This window comes from Ursus americanus, chromosome 21 (assembly GCF_024610735.1).
Source record: "Ursus americanus isolate L20-20 chromosome 21, mUrsAme1.1.p, whole genome shotgun sequence".
Lineage (NCBI taxonomy): Eukaryota > Metazoa > Chordata > Mammalia > Carnivora > Ursidae > Ursus > Ursus americanus.
In genome coordinates this window covers 58,439,062-58,462,444 of record NC_142147.1, presented here as the reverse complement: position 1 = coordinate 58,462,444, position 23,383 = coordinate 58,439,062, and the positions used below count along the sequence as shown (strand labels likewise).

The 23,383-nt window shown below is 43.1% G+C and overlaps 1 protein-coding gene across 1 annotated transcript in view; it reads left to right on the top strand.

The window, feature by feature from the left end:
- Positions 1-15,781: 15,781 nt before the first annotated feature.
- Positions 15,782-23,383, top strand: part of ZSCAN18 (zinc finger and SCAN domain containing 18) — a 51,651-nt gene continuing 44,049 nt past the window's right edge. The window contains exon 1 of the mRNA XM_045773116.2: positions 15,782-15,828. The gene's annotated coding sequence lies outside the window, so the exon portion shown is untranslated. The remainder of the gene's footprint in view (positions 15,829-23,383) is intronic.

The window sequence follows — 23,383 nt, the reverse complement described above, 5'->3', positions numbered from 1 at the left end:
GTAGCATGGAGATGTCAGGTCATGAGTACAGTGTAACCAAAATACCAAGGCAGGAATGACTCTGGGCAAGAAAGAAGCCTAGCCTGCAAACTTCAGGGAACATAGATGACAGAAAAACATCTTAAATTGTACCATGAGAGTGTGATTAGGAAAATCCAGACCAAGGGAAACTTTACAGTCTGACAGACCATGTTTCAGAAGAGATCAGGTAGAAGGAAAAGAAGTAAGTGCTGTGTTGTAGGCAGCTTCCAAGATGGCCTCTAGTGATTCCCCACTCCTAGAATTCACACTGTCCTGTGGTTCCCTTCTCCCACACTGCACCAGGATTGGTCTGTGTGACTCATAGACTGTGACGGAAGTGATGGTACATCCCTTCCGGGAGTAGATTATAAAAGACAGTGTGGCTTTAGTCTTGACTGTTTCTCTCTCTCTCTTCTTATTCTGGAGGAAGCCAGATTCCGTGTTATGAGGACACTGAAGTAGCCATGTAGAGAGGCTGAAGGAATGAGATTCTGAGGCCTCTTGCCAACAACTACATAAACTTGTAAAATGTATCCTCTATTAAAGTTAAGCCTCATATTTTTTTAAAAGATTTTATTTATTTATTTGACAGAGAGAGACAGCCAGCGAGAGAGGGAACACAAGCAGGGGAGTGGGAGAGGAAGAAGCAGGCTCATAGTGGAGGAGCCTGATATGGGGCTCGATCCCATAACGCTGGGATCACGCCCTGAGCCGAAGGCAGACGCTTAACCGCTGTGCCACCCAGGTGCCCCAAAGTTAAGCCTTATATGACCACAGCCCCAGACAATATTTTGATTACAGCCTCATGAGAGACCCTGAGGAAGAACCATCCAGTTAAGCTGATCCTAAATTCTTGACCCACAGAAACTGTGAGGATATAAAATGTTTGTTGTTTCAAGCTAGGAGTCAGCAAACTACAGCCTCCAGGCCTAATCTAGTTGGCTATCTTTTTGTTTTGGTTTGGTTCTGGATGGCTCACAAACAGAATAGTTTTTACATCTTTAAATAGCTAAAAAAAATTAAAAGAAGTATTATATTGTATGACATCTGAAAATTACATAAAATTCAAATTTCACTGTCCGTAGAGTTTTATGGGAACACAGTCATGTCTGTTCATTACTTATTGTCTATAACAAAAGCAGCATTGAGTAGTTGCAATAGAGACCATGTGGCCCAGCAGATCTAAAATATTTACTATCTGGCTCTTATAGAAAAAGCTTACTACTCTTGTTTTTTTGTTTTTTGTTTTTTAAGATTTTTATTTATTTATTTATTTATTTATTTGACAGAGAGAGACAGCGAGAGAGGGAACACAAGCAAGGGGAGTGGGAGAGGGAGAAGCAGGCTTTCCTCCAAGCAGGGAGCCCGATGCGGGACTTGATCCTAGGACCCTGGGATCATGACCTGAGCCAAAGGCAGATGCCTAATGGCTGAGCCCCCTAGGCCCCCTACTACTCTTGTTTTAAGGCACTATATTTTGGGGTAATTTTTGCATGGCAATGAATAACTAATAAATGCTATTCTCTTTGCCCCTGACTTTGGAATAAGGCATGAGACTTGCTTGCGTTGGCAAAAAGGGGGTTAGTGGCTGTGATAGGAGTAGAGGTGTAGAATGTGCTATTGTGTCTGGACTTACCCTTTTGTACTTTTGCCATTGCCATGATAAGAACAAGACGGCTAACACACTGGTCTAAGGAGGATGGGAGAGAAAGGGAGCAGATCTGCTCTTCATGAAGCCTGAAGGCCAGCTCAGCTAAACACAGCCTAGATCAGCAAACCCCAAGATGACCTGTGGGCTTATGTGCCAGATGAAATGACTATTGTATTAAGCCGCGGTATTTTTTTCTTTTATAGATTTTATGTATTTATTAGAGAGAGCAGGAGCAGGGGGAGAGGGAGAAGCAGGCTCGCCGCTGAGCAGGGAGCCTGATGTGGGGCTCTATCCCAGGACCCTGTGATCACGACCTGAGCCAAAGGTAGAGGCTTAACCAACTGAGCCACCCAGGCACCCCTAGGCCATTGAATTTTAAGGGCAGTTTGTTGTACCATTTTCTTATGGTAATAACTGACTGATACATATTCCCGGTTACCAGTGGCTTTTGGTCAAAACAGAAATAGTCATTGTTTTTAATCTTGATATAATGTTATATAAGAAAAGTTCTGTATGGTGTGATCTTAACTAGGGCAAAAAACAACAACAACAACAACAACAACAACCCACAAGGGGAAGAAAACAACTAATGAAAATAAATATGCTAAAATGTTCCCAGAGATCATGTTTCAAATAAGAGTTGTTCAGTTGTCACTAGTTGTCACAATTCAATTGACTGTTTTTCAGTCAATGAATTCATTAAGCATCTAGTATGTGTCAGGTATGGGTAAAGACCTAAAGAGGTGAAGGAATGAGCTAGGTAGATATCTGGTGGAAGATGTTCCAGGCAAGGGGTACAGCATTTGCAATGGCCCTGAGGTGGGAGCATATTGTGCATGTGAGAGCACCAGGGAGAAAACCCATGTGGCTGAAACTGAGTGAGTCAGAGGGAAAGGACTGGACAATGAGCTCAGAAAGGCAACAGCGGCTGACCCGGTCAGGGCTTTCAGGCTGTGATATGAACTTTTACCCCGAAGGAGTTGGAAACGTGTGAAATTTTTAAGCAAAGGAGGGAGGTGCCATAGGAACTCTCTAGCTGCTGTGGGGAAATAGACCTGCGGACAAGGAAAGAAGCAGGGAGGTTTGTGACATGATCACTGTGAGAGATGCTGGCAGCCAGGCTGGAAGTGAAAGCAAGTTGCATTCTGGGTAGATTTGAGCATGATGCTGTCAGGACCTGATGCCCAATCACATGCAGGATATGAATTAGGAGAGTGTGGATACCAGTGAGGTTTCAGCCTGCACCAGGGAAAGACCAAAAATGCTGGTGACCAACACAGGCAAAGCTGTGAGAGGGGCTGGGGATGGGGGAAGCACGAGTGTTTGGTTTGGGACCTGTAAGATGTTCATTAGACCTTCAAGTGGAACGTCAAGGACCTGGGCAACTGTTTTAGTCTGGAGTTCAGGGAAGAGTCTGGGCTGACATACACTTAGGGGCCATAGAAAGCAATAGAAAATCTGAAGAAATGAGGTGCTGACTAGAAGAAGGAGTAGAGACAAGGGTGCTATAAGCAGAGGAGTCTGATAATGGCAGAGAACCTAGTGTGGGGAGCAACACAGTAGGCACAGATTGTGACTTTCTTTCCCAAGCTTGAGGCACTTTGGCTTTCGTGGACTTCTTCTTTCATTAAAAAATACAGAAAATTGGGGCGCCTGGGTGGCACGGCGGTTAAGCGTCTGCCTTCGGCTCAGGGCGTGATCCCGGCGTTCTGGGATCGAGCCCCACACCGGGCTCCTCTGCTATGAGCCTGCTTCTTCCTCTCCCACTCCCCCTGCTTGTGTTCCCTCTCTCGCTGGCTGTCTCTATCTCTGTCAAATAAATAAATAAATAAAATCTTTTAAAAAAATACAGAAAATTATATTTTATGACTGTGTTGGTATAAAGATTAATATAATCCAGGTGAGATTCTACTCCTCTTTCACTTCTAATTTTAAAAGAAATACCATTTTTGTGGACCCTTAAAGGTATCTTTGGCCCTGGGTACTGTGCTTTTTGTGCCTGATGGAAGTCTAGGAAGTCTAGGAATTGAAAGATCAGAGGCCACACACACCAAGGGGCTAGAACTGATGAGGCTGAGGGGCAGGGCTCAGATCAGGCATGGCCTTGTAAACTGAGTGAAGGATCTTATTCTTTAAAAGGAATATGTATGTCAACGGAGGAGAAGGTGCCACGGATAGAGACTTGGTTTGGCTGCTGCCCAAATTCCCCTTCAAGGAGAGGCCTGCCGTTCACTGTGAGCTCCTTCAGGAGCCAAGGTCATGCTCCTTTCCTAGCAGCCCTGGCCACTAAGCAAGTAAGGCCATGGTCCAAAAGCCTGAATGTTTGCACTTAACATGACAGTCCTTTAACGAGCAGTCTCTGCTCTGGACCTTACTGCTGGACAGCACTGCAGTTGGACCGTGCTTCCTCCACAATCCTGCTTCCTCCCCCTTTTATCCTTTTTCTCTCTTTTACCAGTGTTATTCCCCCAATAAACCATTTGAGGCAGGTAGAATAGGGAAGGGCTGGGACATTGCAGGAGGAACAAAAAACGGAGAAACTAAGGATGTTACACCATGATTAGTTTAGCTTGTACGGCAAAGATGATGGGATTTTGAAGATGCAATTAAGGTTACAAATTAGTTGATTTAAGCTAATCAAAAGGGAGATTATTCTGGGTCGTCCTGACTTGGTCAGTCTGAAGTCTCGAAAAGAGTGTTTAGAGACTCCTGCTGGCTTGGAAGAGGCAGGCTGCTGTACGTGAGCTCTGCAGCTGCAAGAAAATGTATTCAGTCACAATCTGAATGAGCTTGGAAGCAGATTCTTACCCAGCTAAGTTTATCGGTGAGAATGTAGCTCACTGACACCTTGGTTGCAGCCTTTCGAGAACCGAAAACAGAGGATCCAGTTAAGCCATGCCAGACTTCTGACTCACAGAACAATGAGATAATAAATGCATGTTCTTTGAAGCTGTTACATTTACGGTAGCTTGTTACACAGCAAGAGAAACAATAGAGACATGAAAGGACTATGGGAACAAGTTCCAGGTGAAACACATTGTCTACCTGGGGCGCTCTGTTATTGTTACGCAGCTTCTACTATAGAGCAGAACCAGGACGCAGCCAGGATACAGCCAACCCCTATATACAAGGCGTACTTAAAACGGAGGACCCGGGCTCCAAAAGGCACCATTGAGTTGCCTGAGTTGACTGCCAATATAGACCAATCAGAACGAATCATTCCCCCCTTCCCTCATTAGCATATTGGACCTAAGTGGGAACCCCAGCCGGGCAGCACTTTCTCTATATAAGCAGGTCCTCTGCGTGGCTTGGACGGGTGAGTTTAGTTGCTGTGTGTTAGTACTGTCTTCCTTCAGTTTGAGCTGTCACCCCAATATATCCTTGCCTATGCCTTTGGTTTCCTGCCTCATTTCTATTGTTGGTCCTAAGAACTTGACTTCGGAAGCACCTGCTGGCGAATGTAGGTGGGAGACGTATGAAGGGAGATTTCATAATATATAAAAGTGTTTAAAATGTTCATACTGTTCTCTCTGGCATCTAGGAATTCCACTTCTAGCAGTTCTTAAAAAGGCCTTAGTAGTTAAACAATAGTGAATTTGGATTGAGGGTTTAGTGTGTGCGTAGAGCACATAAGTATTAATATAGTCCTCTCACAGCTCTCTAATTACTCTGATTTTCAGATGATGGTGAGTTTTAGAGAGCTGAGGTCTTTTTACTTCAGTTCCGGACCTAGAAAGCGTCTGTGCTAATCTGAGGCGCAGGTTATGTCTGTTTAAATCCAGTCACTCTTAATCCCATTTGGTTACTATAAAAGAAAAAAAACCCAATGATGTATATATGTATAGTGATAAAACACATATTGTCAAACGTTTATTGTCTAATTTAGGGGCAGGGTACATGGGTGCTCACGCAATCTTGTTAAGTTTTCTGAATATTTGAAAATGTAAACAGAATGTTGAAGAAAAGTAAATCCAATAAATGCAATATTTTCTAAGGTTCACATATCTTTGGCTGAGGGAATTACCCCTCATTTGTTTCTAGACAAATTGTCTCTAAGCCATTGACTTTTCTTTGTATTAAAAAATATATATTCTAGTAAGAACAGCTAGGGGGGGCCAAAGGTAAAATTTCAGTCACCAGATAAAGGTCTCTACCGCCCCTACAGGCCGGCTGGGTGCTCCGCGTGTAGCTGGCAAGGGTGAATCCAGTGAGGACTGCGGAGGATTTCAGGCTCTTGATGGCCTGTGTTGCAGGCTGAACTTCGCGGATGATTTTTCCTTTCACCTGTGGGGTCACCTTAGAGCCCTGCGATTGGGATCCTCACCAAACGCCTTGAGGACCTTGACACCCAGGAACCGTTGTCCTCTCCCCTTGTCGCCGGTAGAGGGCGCCGCCGCCGTAGCTAACGCGACGGGCAGGAGGAGGTGGCGCGCCGCGCCCGCGGCCTTCTGGGAGATGTAGGCGGCCGGGGAGCACGCAAGGGGTGGTGGGGAACCGGAAGTGGGTGCGCAAGTACCGGGAGGGGTGCGCGGCTGCCTTGCGAGTATGAGGTGATGGACAGCCCCGTGTCCACCTTGCTGTTGGTGGTAAAGCTGCGCGTTTAGCGCTCGTGCTGCGGCGGCGGCGGGGCTGCCGGGATGAACCCGGGTAGGGTCGCAGGCGGCTCCAGTGGGGGCAGGTGCCTGCTGTTGGCTATCACCGGGGGGTTGGGGGGGGCATCTCCCAGATCCGCAGTCTGGGCATGGGCCTTTCTCCGGATCCAACTCCGGCTCCCAGCAAGACTTCCAAGTTCTGGAGGAGGAGAAGCACTGGTGGCAGACATTTGGCCCCCGGATATCTGCGCACAGATCTTCCCACAGATAAGCAGTAGCTCAGTTCCTGTCCAGTCACAGGGGACAGCTCAGGGCCCGAGAGTCCTTGGGATCCACTGACGTTGAAGCTAAAGGGCAAGTTCTGAGCCCCACCCCCACTCCCAATGTACAGTGGTGAGCAGAGACTGGATTCTCAAAAGAAAAGGCAGATTCCAAGGTACAGCACTTGCGAAATCTTGTTCTGACCACAGAGGAGGCTTTTGTTTTGGTTTGGTTTTTTAATTTAACGTCAGTTAATTAACATACAGTGTATTATTAGTTTCAGAGGTAGAGTTTAGTGATTGGGAAGCTTATTTTTTTTTTAAGACCCTGATTCTTCCCTCTGGAGGAAAACCCCCTATTCTATGTCCTCTGGGTCCCTGGCCTGGCCTCTGGGAGGCCTTTTCTCCATTCTGGAAGGGGGCATCACAAAAGTTCAAATCAAAAATAAAATATTAACATCGCCCCCAAGATGCTTCCTTGCTGTTTCATTACAGTCAATATCATCTCTCCTCCAAAGGTTTACAAAAACACTATCCTGATTTCTATTGCCATGGATTCCTTTTGCCAGTTTTTGAATTTTGCATAAATGGAGTTCTTAAGTATGTATTCTTTTTGCCTTCTTTTGCTCAACACTATGTTTTTAAGATTTATCCTTTTTTGTGTAAGTAGTGGTTGGTTTGGTCTAGTATCCCACTGTATGAAAATGCCAAACTCGGTTCATTCTATTGGTAGGTATTTGGGTTGATTATGCTTTGGGACCTTTATGAATACCGTAAATACCATGGACATGGACATTCTTGCATATAGCTTTGGTTGCATCTTGGTGTGCCTTTCTGATTGGGAATATGCCTAGGAGTGAAATTGCTGGGTGACAGGTTGTCCTGTTGTTCAGATTTAGTAGATGCTGCCAAATAGTTTTCCAAAGTAGTTATACTAATTTATACTCCTACAAGTAGTATGTGAAAGTTCCAGTTGCTCTACATTCTTGCCAATGCAAAGATATTATGAGTCCTATTAACTTTAGCCATTCTGGTAGGTGGGACTTGGTATGTCCTGTTTTGTTTTCTTTTAATTACCATCACTGAGATATAATTTATGAACAATAAAATGCACCCATTATATGTTCAATGTGTTCTGACAAATGTATGCAATTTTATAACCATCAACACAACCAAAGTAGAGAACATTTCCATTATTTCAAAAGTGCCCTGTGCCCCTTTTAGTTGATTCCCTCTCTTCATCCAAGACTCTTGCAACCCTGACCTGCTGTTTCTACAGTTTTGTCCTTTCTAAAATTTCGTATAGTTTCTGGTGCTGGTCAAGCTGGTGTAAGCCAATTACAGCCTCTTTCTCCAATCGACTACAAATGAAATCTCTGAATAGAGTTCAAAAGCAACTACCTAAGGACTCTAAAAAGTAAACAATGGCAGATTGGGTACAGAAATAAAAACTTGAATGATGATATGTATGTAAAAGAGGTGTGGTTTGTGTTTTCTCCCCCTACATTTTCTCCTAGTTTTTACAGAAGAGCAGGCCAAATCCTGGAACTGTACCATAGGCACAAAACTCCAGGAACCTCCCCCCACCCCCCTATTTCTAGCCAGAGGACTGGTAAGAGAAACCTTACTTGACCAAAGAATTTCAGGGGATTTCTGCTAATCTTTTCCCTCACCACTTTGCCTGGAAAGCATACCCCATTGCATGGAACTGCACAATAGCACAGGGGCTAAAACTTAGAGAAACTTGTCTCCCTGGCCAGAGAAACCAGAAAAAGGCCACTTCTGTCTGAAGACTGTGTGGTGGGGGGGATCTCAATTACTTTTTCTTTTGTTTTCCTCTCACTGCTACACACTAAATGTGGCCCTAGTGGGACAGAACTGACCTCTGAAAGAACCCCAAATTTCTGGCCAGAGAAACTCAAATAAAGAGCTGCTGGGTACCCTAAAGTGTGGGGGGAAATCTTGGTGAGGAGAGATCTGAAAAAGAGGATCCTGAATTCCATTTATGAACTGACATAAGTCCTGGGCTCACCCTCATGAGCAAATATGAAACAGCAGAAGCAGCATAGAAAAGGGTTTGGGAACTAAAATAAATATAAACCACCATCCAGATTCTAGAATAACTCTGAGTGATGCATATGGCAGGTAGACCCAAACACCATAGCAGACTTTAAAACCAAGCTGACACTGGAGGGTGTCTGGGTGGCTCAGTTGATTAAGACTCCAGCTTTGGCTCAGGTCATGATCTCAGGGTCCTGAGATAGAGCCCCACGGTAGCCTCCCCACTCAGCAGGAAGTCTGTTGTCCCTCTCCCTCTGCCCCCCACCCCAGCTCCTACTCTCCTTGTCTCTCTCTCAAATAAATAAAATGAAATAAAACTGAACTGATGTTGGAACCATCATCCACAGAAAATGAGGCAGAACTTACAGTCTAAACCTAGCTGCATTGATTCCTGATAAAACAAAAATTAAGCATTTTCCAGCTGATTTTAACAAATCCCAGAGTCTTATTCAAAATACCTAGGACACAATCCAAATTATTTGACATAAAGAGAACCAGGCAAATATGAACAATGACTAACACGTAAAGGAAAACACCCAGGTGCTAATCTTGACATGAACCAGATGTTGCAATTATCAAAGACTTTAATCAGCTATTATAACTATGCTCCACGAGGTAAAGGTAAACACAAATGAAATGGAGAGATAGAATTCTCAGTAGGGACTTAAAACTGGAAGTTGAAATTAGACCATATGCAAGTTTTGGAACTGAAAAATAAATACCTGAAATAAAGAGTTCACCAAATGGATGTGCTCAGGAGCAGAATAAGAGGAAAGAATCAGTCAAGCTGAATGAAGATCGAGCTGAAGAACAGGAAGAATAAAATGATCAAAATTAATGAAAAGAGCCTCAGTGACCTACGGATCAATATCAAAATGTCTAAAGTTGTATCATTAAAGCATTGGGAAAGGAGAAAGATTGGTCAAGAAAAAAGTAATTGAAGAAATAATGGCTACAAACTCCAATTTGGTAAGAGGCGCAAATTTACAAAATCAGGAAGTGCAGTCATCCCCAACAGAAAACTATGCTCAGATACACCATAATCAAACTGTGGAAAACTGCCCCCTGCCAAAAAAAAAAAAAAGAAGAAGAAGAAGAAAGAAAGAAAAAGAAAGGAAGGAAGAAAGAATATTGAAAGCAACAAGAAAAAATAATTTTAAAAAGGAAATATTTCATGTAAGAGAACAATGGTTTCAGTGATGGTAGAAGCGGGTGGCCTGGGTGGCTCAGCGGTGAAGCGTCTGCCTTCCTGTCAGGTCATGATCCCAGGGTTCTGGGATAGTCCTGCACTGGGCTCCTTGCTCGGCAGGGAGCCTGCTTCTTCCTCTGCCTCCTCCCTCTGCTTGCTTCTCCCTCTGCTTGTGCTCTTGCGCTCTCTCTCTGACAAATAAATAGAAATAAAATCTTAAAAGACAAAAAAATCATAGATGCTACAAGAGAGTCAGAAAACATCTTTAAAGTGCTGAAAGAAAAAAAACCCTTTAAATGAAAGTTCTATATCTAACAAAAATATCCTTCAGAAATGAAGCAAAGGAAAGGCATTCTTAGATGAAGAAAAAGTAGAAGACTTCATCACCAGCATACCTGCTCTATTAAAATGCTAAAGGCAGTTCTGCAGGCTGAAAGGAAATGATACCAGAAGGAAAACTGGTATCCTAAAATTTCCTCATTGCATTGTTGACTTTAAAATTAAAAGTTATTTTACCAGTAAAAATAGGTTTATTTGGGAATAGCAGAGGGTTGCAATTTGGGGTAAAAAAACTACAGTAAAACCATAAGCTAGCCAAAAAACAGAGGAGAGGAGAGGGACGTTATTTTATGGGGAAGAAAGAGGAAGTTGGGAAGGAGTATTCTGAACAAAATTCCATTGGAGGGGCGCCTGGGTGGCTCAGTCGTTAAGCGTCTGCCTTTGGCTCAGGGCATGATCCTGGCGTTACGGGATCGAGCCCCACATCAGGCTCCTCTGCTATGAGCCTGCTTCTTCCTCTCCCACTCCCCCTGCTTGTGTTCCCTCTCTTGCTGGCTGTCTCTATCTCTGTCAAATAAATAAATAAAATCTTAAAAAAAGAATTCCATTGGAGAAAAGTAAGAGTTTGGGATGATGACAGTTTCTCATAGACTGAGTTGCTGGAGCAGTTGATTTCTTGTGGGAGATGCAATTTCCATCTTTTCCTGTTGGGGCCTGTAATTGATGATTCTTTCCTATTGAGATTCTTCTGTCAGAGTCTGTTATAGATGATTCTTGACTTGGAGTGGTACAGCAGGACAACTCCAACTTTTGGCTTCCCAATTCCTTTTTAGTGAGGCTTCCCTGTGTAATTTTCATAGCATGAACATAGAAAGCAAAAACTGTAACATTGCCTGAGGGCTTTTCAATGTATGTAGATATAATGCATATGGGTAAAGGGATGTATATGACTGTAAGGTATCTACATTTTATTTGAAGTGTAAAATATTAACCCTACGTAGACTACTAAAAGGTAGTTAGATATGTATACCATAATCCCTGGAGGAACTGATGTAGTTTTGGAATGTGGGTGAGGTTTGGTGGGGTGAGGTCAGGAGCTGACAACGAAGAAAGAATTCTTGACATGTCTTTGGTGCGAAATGGTGGTTTTCTATTAAAACATGGGGACAGGACCTGTGGGCAGTAAGAGCTGCTGCGTGGAGAGGGGGGGTTGTGGGGGCAACTGATTATATACTTGGGAGTTGGGGGAGGTAAGGAAAAGGGAGGTTTCAAAAGGGTTTTCATTTGTTAAAGACTCACAGGATACCTGAGGCCTTGCCATTGTCAAGTTAAGGTTTTTCCCTCTAGCAAGGCATTAACGTTAAGATAGCTGGAAGTTTCTTGGAGGACTGTCACGCATATCCCACCCAGGAGTGGGGGGTGAGGGAGAAGGCTGCCAGGTGTCAGCTTGTGCTTTGTCCTCAGCAAGCTTTCTGCTCCCTCATCAGAACCACTAAAAAAATGCAAAGATATATAGCTAAAATGCCAATAGATAAACTAAGATGGAATGCTACGAAATATTCAAACAATCCAGAGAAGGCAGGAAAGAGGAAACAAAGGAACAATCCTAGAAGAGACAAAGAGAAAACATAATATTGTAGGCCTTAAATTCAACCTTATCCATAAATACATTAAAAGTGAATGATGTAGGGGTGCCTGGCTGGCTCAGTCTGTAGAGCATGTGACTCTTGATCTCGGGGTTGGGAGTTTGAGCCCCATGTTGTGTGTAAGGTTTACTTTTTAAAAAAGAGAATGATGTAAACAATTAAACAGTGTCAGAACGTTGTCAAAAACTGACCTCGATGCTTCAGAGCCAAAATACAATGCGAAGACAGAGTTTGGAATAAAAATAAATAGCTTTATTGCTTTCCCAGGCAAAGGAGACTACAGCAGGCAATGGCCTTCAAAAAACTGCAAGCATGGTTGGTGGAAGGGATTGGGGGGGGGGAGGTGAAAGGAAAATACAGGATCTAGCTGGTTTTGACAGGAATTGTGTATTTGCTCCCAGCTTCCTGTGTCCTGTCTTTAGGTTTAAAAAGGTTTAAAATCTAGCTTTGCTGAAACATTAGTGCAGCCATTTTGATTTTTGCTCAACTCTATGCCTTTAAACTGTTTTGATAATGGATAAAACACAAACAAAAACAAGACCCAACTGTATGGTACCTTCAAGATTCCTATTTTAAATACAATAATATAGGTAGGTTAAAGGTAAAAATATGGAAAAAGAATATATGGCAAACACTAAGCAAAAGAAAGTTGGCATGGCTATGTTGTTATCAGACAAAGTAGACTTTAGAGCAAAGAAAATTACCAAGGATGGGGCATCTGGGTGGCTCAGTCATTAAGCATCTGCCTTCAGCTCAGGGCGTCATCCTGGGGTCCTGGGATCGAGCCCCGCATTGGGCTCCCTGCTCCGCTGGGAGCCTGCTTCTTCCTCTTCCACTCCTCCTGTTTGTGTTCCCTCTCTCACTGGCTGTCTCTCCCTCTGTCAAATAAATAAAATCTTTAAAAAAAATTACCAAGGATAAGAAAGGACATTACATAAAGATAAAAGATGAAATTTACGAAGAAGACATAACTATCCTAAATATGTATGCACCTGACAACAGAACTCCAAAATAAATGAAGCAAAACCTGGTAGAATTAAAGGAAAACTAGATCCATAATTATAGTTGGAGATTTTAATACTCCTCTCTCTGTAATTTAATAGAACACGTAGTTGGAGATTGATAAGGATATAGAAGATTCAAACAACACTAACAAAAACTTCACTGATTTGTGATTTGCCCAGAAACTGTATTTCTGGTCTTCCAATTCTTTTTCTATACCCTTTTTACAAAAATCGAATCACAATACTGTTCAATATAACCTTTTGCCTACTGTAAGGTGAATTTATTTGCATATGAATAATTACAGGCCTGTTGTGAGATTACTGAGCATTATGGTCAAGAAAGAATTCTTAATACATTTTCTGGTGCAATCAGTAAGTTTGTTTAAGTAGCACAGGGGCAGTATCTGTGGGCAGAAAGAGGTGCATTTTTGCTGTATGAAATTTGGTTGTATGCTTAGTGCTCAAGGGGGAGGGAATGTGCAGGCAGTATTAAATCATAAATGTCTTCTTTGAATTTCTACTCTGTAAACTATTTTGCAAGATTTCTCTTGTGCTTATCATTCAGCTTGGTATTAACTATCGGTGAGGTATACAGGCAGTCACAAGTCACAGGTTAAAGAACGTAACAACCAGCACTTCCTTGATCCTTAAGGAACTATACAGGCTATAAGTCAGCCTTCTGGGCTAAAGGTGAACATGTTTCTGTTTCTATCCCTCACCAGGACTAGAGCTTTCTTCCTAAATTTTTATTTTAGAAGTAATTTTAATCTTACAAATGTTAAAAACCAAAATTCAACCAAGTAAATTTGAACTCTGATTGGCTTTATTAAAGGATCCATGAATTGGGCAGCATTCCATCAATAAATAGGAGCTCCAAAGGGCTACAGAATAGAAAGTGTTTTTAAGGGCAGGACAAGGAAGTCATAAAAAAAAAAAAAAGGATTATTAGTGAGGTCACCTTCATTTGGGGACAAAAGGGTCTTAGGTCTTACTAGGTGGATTAGCCTTCCTTTGGGGGATGAAGAGGGCCCATGTGACAGATTACCTTTTTGGTGGTGATCAGAAAATTCCTGAAAACGGGTTAGGACTACATTTCTGAGGGAGACTGAGAGTGCAGTTAGTATAGGTATTAAGTCCCGGTTTGGTGACTTGGCCTAAGTAATACCATTTGGGGCCTATGGTTTTCTTTTTCTCTTTTTAAATTTTATTAAGTAATCTCTACACCCATAGTGGGGCTCAAACTCACCAACTCGAGATCAAGAGTCACATGCTCCACCTACTGAGCCAGCCAGGTGCCCTTTGGTATTCTTTTTTTTTTTTTTTTAAAGATTTTATTTATTTATTCTACAGAGATAGAGACAGCCAGCGAGAGAGGGAACACAAGCAGGGGGAGTGGGAGAGGAAGAAGCAGGCTCATAGCGGAGGAGCCTGACCTATGGTATTCTTTTTAACATAGAAAAGCTGCAAAAATAATAGACTTCCGTAGATCTTTCACCAGCTTCCCCTAATGTTAACATCTTAGGTAACCATGATATACTTACCAAAACAAGGAAATTACTGGGGTGCCTGGATGACTCTAGTTGGAAGAGCATGCAACTCTTGATTTCGGGGTTGTGAGTTCGAGCCCCAAGTTGGGTGTAGAGATTACTTGTTAAAAACAACAACTAGGAAATGACCATTGGTTCAATGTTAATGACTGAAGTACAGACTTCACGGGAATTCTGTCTTTCCCCAAATGTCCATTTTTGTTCCAGGATCCCACATTGCATCTATTTGTGGTGTCTCCTTAGTCTTCTCCAATCTGTGACAATTCCTTAGTCTTTCCATGTCTTTCATGACCTTGACACTTTTGCAGAATACTGCTCATTTATTTTCTATAAAGTCACTCGGTTTGGGTTTGTCTGGTGTTTTTGATAAGATTGAGATGGTGCATTTTTGACAAGAAATCCAAAAAAGTGATGGTTCAAGTGGTGCCTGCCAGATTTCTCCACTGTCAAGGTACTGTTTTCCCCTTTATAATTAAAAAATATATTGGAGGAGATTGAGAACCATCTCCTTATCCTTTCCCAGGCTGTGCTGGAGGATCCCAGCCTAGTACCCTGGACCTCAAACCCTGCCCCAATGTTAATGCTGGATGGTGGGAGTATGAGTATTATTTTTTTTGTATATGTCCGAATTATTGGAATTATTTTATACACATACATACATAAAATTGAGAACAAGTATTTCTTTTCAAAGCATATTTTCTAATTGCTTATTACTAATTTTTATATATTTTTCTGTAATGCACTCACTGATTTTTATTAATATTCTACCTAAAATACTTAGCTGTCTTATTAATTCAAAATTGTGTAGCTTGGGGCGCCCCGGTGGCTCAGTCGGCTAAGGGGCTGCCTTCCGCTCAGGTCATGATCCCAGGGTCCTGGGATTGAGCCCCACGTTGGGCTCCCTGCTCACTGGGGAGCCTGCTTCTCCCTCTCCCTCGACCACTCTCCCTGCTTGTGTTCTCTTATTCTCTCTCAAATGAACAAATAAAATCTTTTTAAAAAATTTGTGTAGCTTGTTTCGATTAAGTAAATAATTACATTGTCAACGAATAGTGAGGTGTACTTGTCTGAATTTTAACGTATTTTTCTCAGAAATAAATAATAAATTATGGTATAGAATTATTTTAAAGTTATTTAAAGTTATAAAATATGCCATAAATAAAAATAAGGCTGTACAATAATGATGGCGTCGGGTTAAAACCATAGGAGAAAAAAATTACCGTGAGTCTATTCATGTCAATAAATAACTGGGTGAATAAATAAAAGAGGGAGCTGGGACGGCTCTACCGGAGAACTCCCTCGGTCGACGGACGAGTGCGGGGTCAGCGCTAAGTGAGGTGTGGACGCAGGGCGGGGGGAGGCGAGTCTGGAACCCCCGCCAATCCCGGCCCGGGCGGAGGAGTACAGCCTGACGCAGCCCCAGGAGCGGCGTGAGCTACGAAACACCCGTCTCCACCGTCCGCGGCAGGGGGGAACCGCGGAGCCTCCTGGGACGCACACGTCCGGGTCCCGGCGCGCGCACGCGCACCCGCCCCAAACATGGCCGCCGCCTCGCGTCTAGCCGACTCCCCGGCCGAGGTGAGTCCGGCCTCGCCCCTCGACCTCTCGGTGCCTCACTTTCCCTTGGGATGGTGATGTGTGTGTGTAGGAGGGTATGTTGGCCGGGGGAGGGGTCCACCGAATCCTGGCGTGGCGTGTGCGGCGCGTCCACGGGCGGGTTTCACGAGGGGAGTAGGCGCGTCCGGCTCGCAGGGGCGCGGGTCGGCCCCGGGCACGGCTGCCCCAGAGACTAAGGACGCAGCCTTTACTGCGGGTGTGGACGCCTCAGCTCTTTCCTTCGTGTCATTCAGGGGTTACGCGCTCGTATCCGGCCGGTCCTTTCACAGGGACCGTTTTGCCCTGGTCTGTCGGGTGTCCTGGCGCGGCCGCTGGGGCGAACCCCGGGTCGACTGCTCTTCTGCCGGATAGTGGGTGGGTCGCCGTCGGTGGGTCTCAGGCCAAAGTGGCCGCGTTGTGCCTGTGGACTGTGCCATTTCCCACGGAGCCCCGCAGGTGTCAGATCCCTTGTTTTTTTCTCTCCACCTAATAGCTGCAAAGTCAGCTCCTGCTGTTCCCAATGAGGGCCGCGTTTTCCACCCGTTTAGTGGCCGTTTGATTTTCCGATTCCTTGGTGTAGTGGTTCATTTTTTCAACGCCTCTTCCCCCAGTAGTTCATGGGGAAAGTTTTCATACATATAGAGAAGTTGAAGTACCTGTGCGACCTTATACCGACCCATTAACATCTGGTATACTTGCTTTATCCCATGTATTTTCCTCTATCTTTTCAACCATTCATTAATCTTTTGGGGGGAACATTTAAAGGAAGTTGCAGATTTTACAGAGCTCCCCCCCAAACACCTTTTTGAAATTTTTGAGGCAAAACTGACTTACAGTGAAAGGGTGAAATGTGTAGCTCTTCATTGTACCACTGGATGAGTTTTGACAAATAGAATCCAAAGCTTTATCAAAATTACCATCACCCCAGAAACGTCTGTTATTCTTTGCCAATAAAAAAATTGGGGGGGGGGGCTCCTGGGTGGTTCGGTTAAGCGACCGACTTTTTTTTTAAAAGATTTTATTTATTTAGGGGAGAGAGAGAGAGGGAGAGAGAGAAGGAGCGGGGAGAGGGGGAAGGCTCCCCGGCTGAGCAGGGAGCCCGGTGTGGGGCTGGATCCCAGGCCCCTGGGATCATGACTTGAGTGGAAGGCAGATGCTTAACCGACTGAGCCACCAGGGCCTGGAAGCGACTGACTCTTGATTTGGGCTCAGGTCATGATCTCAGGGTCCCGAAATGGAACCCAGCATTGGGCTCTGTGCTTAGTGGGGCGTCTGCTTGATAGTCTGTCTCCCTCTGTCTCTCCCCTATGTGAGCACCTTCTCTCTCTCCAAAATAAATAAATCTTTAAAACAATTTTTGGTTTTTAGGGACTTGAGCTTGTAAAAATTTGTTTTGAATACGAAGCCTATGTTTGTTTGTTTGTTTTTTCCAGCAGAACTTTCCTCCATTCTATTGCTTCTTTCTTCCCAACCAGGATTTTATTTTGAAAAGTATCACACAGAAAAGTAGTTCAATAAACACTTGTAAAACCATCCAGATTCTCAAGTTATTAACACTTCGTCACATTAGCTTTTCTTTTCTCCCTGCCGAAAACATGTGCACATACGTTCTCTTTTTACGTTTTACACACATACCCACCTCCCAAGAGAGTAAAAGGTTTATTACCTATTCAGATTGTGGGAGAGCAGGGCAGACTTCCCATGGTGATCCAAAAATAGCTTGAGAGATCAGGAAAAGGAGACTGGCTGGGATTTAATTGTGATTAGAGAGTGGAACTGGAGTGAGGGTGGCCTACCATTTACTGGGGCTTGCATGGTGTGAATGTCCTGCTAAAAACAACAAGAAAGCACCCAGGCTTTCTAGTTAGCTTGCCTATGTGTGGGGCAGTAGGAGAAGGGGGAGGCTTGAGAACTCATAGCAGTCGTTCATCAAAACGGAGTCACAGTTTATCACAATTGGTAGTCAGGTGGGTGACTGTTAGAACAGAGCTAAGGTTGGTGGGAAACTATTTTTATTAAAGGATGCATCACTAAAACAAAGTACACATTATTATGGATGCTGCACAGAGGTGGCAGGAACCATTTGGCTAGGGTTGGACAGCTGAGGTCTGGCACCACTGATGTCAAACTTCCAGGCATTCAGCCCAAGTGATCCTTCTGCCGGGTCATGGAAACTGAGGTAAAGTCCTTCAGAGGTCAGTGCCTGGGAGTAGAATTCTACACAAGTTTGGCACATCCCTATACAACTGTTACTTCTCTTGTGAAGTTTTAAGGTATCAGAAACATTCTTGTTGGTCTAAACTAGTGGTTCTGACCCCAGCCAACTCAACGCCCCCCCCTTTTAAGATTTATTTATTTTAGAGAGAGAGCGTGCACACATGATGGGGAGGGGCAGAGGGAGAGAGAATCTCAGGTAGACACTGCACACGGACCATGGAGCCCGAGGTGGGGCTCAGTCTCAGGACTCTGAGATCATGACCTCAGCCGAAAGCAAGAATAGGATGCTTAACCCACTGTGCCACCCAGGTGCCCCACCTCCTTATTTAAAAAAAAAAAATAGCTTTATTGAGATGTAATTCACATACTATACAATTTACTGTTTAAGGTATACAATTCATTGTTTTTTAGTAATGCTCACTAGGTTGTGCATCCATCACCATATGAATTTTAAAGTATTTTCATCATACCCAAAAACAAAACCTATGCCCATTAGCAGTCACTCCTCGTCTCTTATCCCTCCAAGCTCTAGACAATCATTAATCTACTTTTTGTCTCTATGTATTTGCCTATTCTAGACATTTCATGTAAGTGGCCATACAATATATAGTCCTTTTGGGAGGCTTCTTTGACTTAGCATAATGCTTTCAAGGGTCATCTGTGTAGTAGAATAGCATCTGTCAGTACCTAGCTCACTTTTATGGATGAGAATGTTTGGTTATGTGGACATACCTCATTTTGTTTATCAGTTCATCAGTAGATGGACTTCGGAGTTTCCACTTTTTGAATATCATAAATAATGCTTCTGTAAACATTCATGTATGCTGCTGCTTTTTTTTTTTTTTGGTAGATGTATGTTTTCATTTCTCTTGGATCACAACCTAGGAGTGGAACAGATTATAGCCATCCTACTGGATGTGAAGTGGTATCTCAGTGTGGTATTGGTATGCATTTCCGTAAAAGTTAATGGTGTTGAGCATCTTTTCATTGTGCTTATTTGGCTGTTTATATATCTTCTTTGGAGAACTATCAATTCAGATCCTTTGCCTCTTCATTAAGTGGGTTATTGATCTTTTATTTTTTTTAAAGATTTTTAAAATTTATTTAATTGGGAGAGACCGAGGGAGAGAGAATGCACAGAGGTAGAATGAGAGAGAGAGAGAAGCAGACTCCCCGCTGAGCAGAGAGCCTAATTTAGGGCTCTATGTCAGGATCCCGAGATGATGACCTGAGCTGAAGGCAGACACTTAACCAACTGAGCCACCCAGGGTTCCTGATCTTTTGTATTTTTAAAGATTTTATTTATTTGAGGGAGAGAGAGCACAAGCAGAGGGGAGATGCAGAGGGAGAAGGAGAAGCAGGTTCCCAGCTGAGCAGGGTGCGCCTGATGATGGTACTGCCTCCCAGGGTTCTGGGATCATGACCTGAGCTGAAGGCAGATGTTCAGCCAACTGAGCCACCTGGGTCCTGGGATTGAGCCCTGAGTTGGGCTCCTTGCTCAGCAGGGAGCGTGCTTCTCCCTCTTCCTCTGCCTGCTGCTCCCCCTGCTTGTGTGCCTGTGAGCGCATGCGCACACCCGCATGCATGCTCTCTCTCCTTCTGTCAAATAAATATATAAAATCTTTAAAGGAAAAAAGACTTATTTATTCTGGATGCCTGTGCCTCATCACATATATAATTTGCAAATATTTTATCCTATTCTGTGGGGTTTTTTAAAAAGTTTTATTTATTTAGGTAATCCCTACACCCCATGTGGGGTTTTAACTAGTGATGCTGAAATTCAGAGTCACACGGTCTTCCAACTGAGCCAGCCAGGTGCCTCTCCAAGGGTTGTGTGGGTTTTTTTTGTTTTGTTTTTTGTTTGTTTTTTACTTTTTTTCACTTTTTTAGTGAAGTTTTTTGAAGCACAAATGTTTTAATTTTGATTAGTCAGTTTTATCTTTTTTTTTTTTTTTTGGTGACTTATGCTCTTGTGTTGTACCGTTTCCCAAAATCTATGCCTGTATTTCTTTTAAGTATTTTATGATTTCAGCCTTCATATTTAGGCCTGTGATCTCTTTTGAGTTAATTTTTGTGTAATGCTCACTCTTTGTGATCAATAGTTCAAATTCAATAAAAGGAATTTTATAGATAATATTAAATATCCATGTGACTTAAAAATCCTTCAGTCTTATGTGTGTATAAAGAATCAATAAAAGAAAAGGCAGGGGCACCTGGGTGGCTCAGTCGGTTAAGCATTTGCCTTTGGCTCAGGTCATGATCCCAGAGTCCCGGGATTGAGCCCATCATCAGGCTCCCTGCTCAGTGGGGAGTCTGCATCTCCCTCTCCCACTGCTCCTCCCCAGCTCATGCTCGCTCTTGCTCGCTCTCTCAAATAAATAAATAAAATCTTTTCTTTTTAAAAGAAAAGGCATTTATATAAAAATATATATTTCTATATTTAAGTACTTGGGCACGGTACTTTAGAAGACATAGGAAGCAGTTCAGTGCTGAAGGTTTGAATTAAGAAGGGACAGTAAGAATTTTCTGTCTTCAGTGAAACTGAATGAGGTGAGGTATATGTGGATGTTGCTGGAACGATGAGTGCTGGGGAAGTGGACCCAGACCAAGTGTATTAAATAGAAAAGGGAAAAAGATAGTACTTTGAAAGCAGGTTCTAAGCACTTACGCAGTAAGGCGACCTGGGCTGTTCAGATGAGCTGGCCTTTAGTCACAAGCCAAGGATCAGTCACCCGTTGTGATATGGCCTGGAACAGCATCAGGACAATTTATTACAGAAAAGAGTTCTTCAGACCTGAAGTCTCAGCCTGTGCTGGGGCAACATTCAGTGTATAAAAAAGCCTTGGAGACCACCTTCTTTGATGGAAGAAGAAGAAGAGGAAGAGAAGGACAGGCTGGGGAAAATTGGTAATACTGGAGCTTCAGACAAGCGGAATGGTGGACATCTGAGGACAGTGTCAGAAGAAGAGTGGGGGAGACACAGGGGACCCCCAAAATATGTGAATGGCATCAAGGTGAATGTTTCACAGCATAGATTTTGTATTGTACTACTAAAGTAGTACATGAATATGTAGGAAGGCAGTACTCTGAGATATTTTAGTTTATTTATTAAAGTTTTACTTATTTATGTACTCTCTACACCCAGTGTGGGGCTCGAACTCAGAACCCCCAAATCAAGAGTTGCATGCTCTTCTGAGCCAGCCAGGTGCCCCCATCTGAGATGTTTTAAAAACAACCTTAACAAAATTCAGTGTGATTCCTATGTTAAATTCCCTAATATTTCTCCAAAGTCTGCCCTAATGTCCTCCTATATACTGATGATCATTTTTCTTTTAAAGATTTTATTTATATATTAGCGAGAGAGAGAGAGCATGCACATGAGAGAGAAAGAGCACAGGCAAGAGGGAGGGGTAGAGGGAGAAGCATTCTCCCTGCCAATCAGGGAGCCCGATGAGGGACTCGATCCCAGGACTCTGGGATCAGGACCTTAGCCAAAAGCAGATGCTTAACCGATGGAGCCACCCAGGTGCCCCAGATCATTTGTTCTTTTTTGCAGTAATCTCACTATGGCCCTCAGGCCCTCATTGACAAAGGGTATAGTTGGAATGGCCAGTTTTTGTCACGGAGATGCAGAATAGGGAATGAGTCCATAAATTCAGGGGACTGTCCTGATTTCTTTTTAGCTTGCTTTTCCTTAATGAAGGCACCTTTACCTTAATGTCTTGTAACACATGAAGTACTATTCTGTCCTAAGGTACCCAGGTTGATACCTGCAGGGACTTTGGTACACGAGGTGGTCAAGCATCATGCGGTGGTCCTGAGCATGGTAGCAAATCTGCATCCCCAGCCCAGTCGGGCGTGATGCTAGCTAGCATTCTCTGCTGCCTCCATCTTTGTGACAACCTAACACCCATGGATTTCCAGATGCAGCCAGTGGAAGTGCTACCAAGGTCAAGAGCTCTGGTTCAGGGTGGAAGAGACTTGTCCCTTATAGGGGACACATCTATGCTGAGGATCACTGGCATCATTCTTGAAGGTGTAAATTTACTTATTATAGGTTTATTGAGATATAATTCATGATATCATATGATTCATCCAGAGTGCACAATTCAGTGGCTTTTAGTATATTCACGAAGTTGTGCAACCGTCACCACTGTAATTCCAAAATGTTTTCATAAGGCCAGCAAGAAACCCCATACACATTAGTAGTCATTCCCCCTTTCTCCCAGCTCCTAGCAACCACTAATTGATGTTCTGTCTAAATGAACTTGCCTGTTCTGGACAGTTCATATAAATGAGATCATAAAATACGTAGTCTTTTGTGTCAGAGTTCTTTCACTGAGCATAATGTTTGTAAGGTTCATCTATGTTGTCGTACCGTGTATTGGTAATTTGTTCCTTCTTGTGGCTGAAGAATATTCCATTGTTTGGATTTCTACATTTTGTTTAGCCATTCCTCAGTCGATGGACATTTATTTCAGTTTCCACTTGTTTATCATGAATAGTGCTGCTGCGAACTCTTAATTCATGTCCAAATTTGTGGACACACCTTTGCATTTTTCTTGAGTAGATATCCAGGAATAGAGTTGCTGGGTCACGTAACTATGTTTAACTTTTTTTTTTCCTTAAGATTTTATTTATTTATTTATTTATTTATTTATTTATTTATTTATTTATTTATTTATTTTTGAGAGAGTGGTGGGGGGAGAGGGAGAATCCCAAGCAGACTCCGCATGGAGCCAGACGTGAGGCTTGATCCTATAACCCTCAGGTCATGATCTGAGCCGAAACCAAGAGTCGGATGCTCAACTGACTAAGCCAGCCAGGCACCCTGTTATTGTCTGTTTTTTATATTGGCCACACTCGTGGTTATGAAGTGGTATCTCACTGTGGTTTTGCTTAGTATTTCCCTGATGACAATGATGTTGATCATCTTTTCACGTGCTTATTGGCCATCTGTAAGTCTTTGGAGAAATGTCAATTCACATCCATTGCCTATTTTTAAAATTTGGGTTGTTTTGTTATTGAGTTGTAAGTTTTTTATATCTTCTATGTATAAGTCCTTTATTAGACGTATGCTTTGTAAATATTTTTTCCCATTTGATGGGTTGTCATTTCACTTTCTTAGTGGTATCTAATTCTTACTGCAATAAAGGAAATGGCTAGTATAGATTGAATGGATGTTCCCTTTGCTCCTCAAGGACCAGTGTCCATATCCCCAAGACAGTCATGATCACAGCTTTGGTAGGTGTCTTGCCAGGGCATTACTTCCAGAATATTTGTGTCTAAAAAATTTCCCCAAGTGGTAGCATGGTGTATA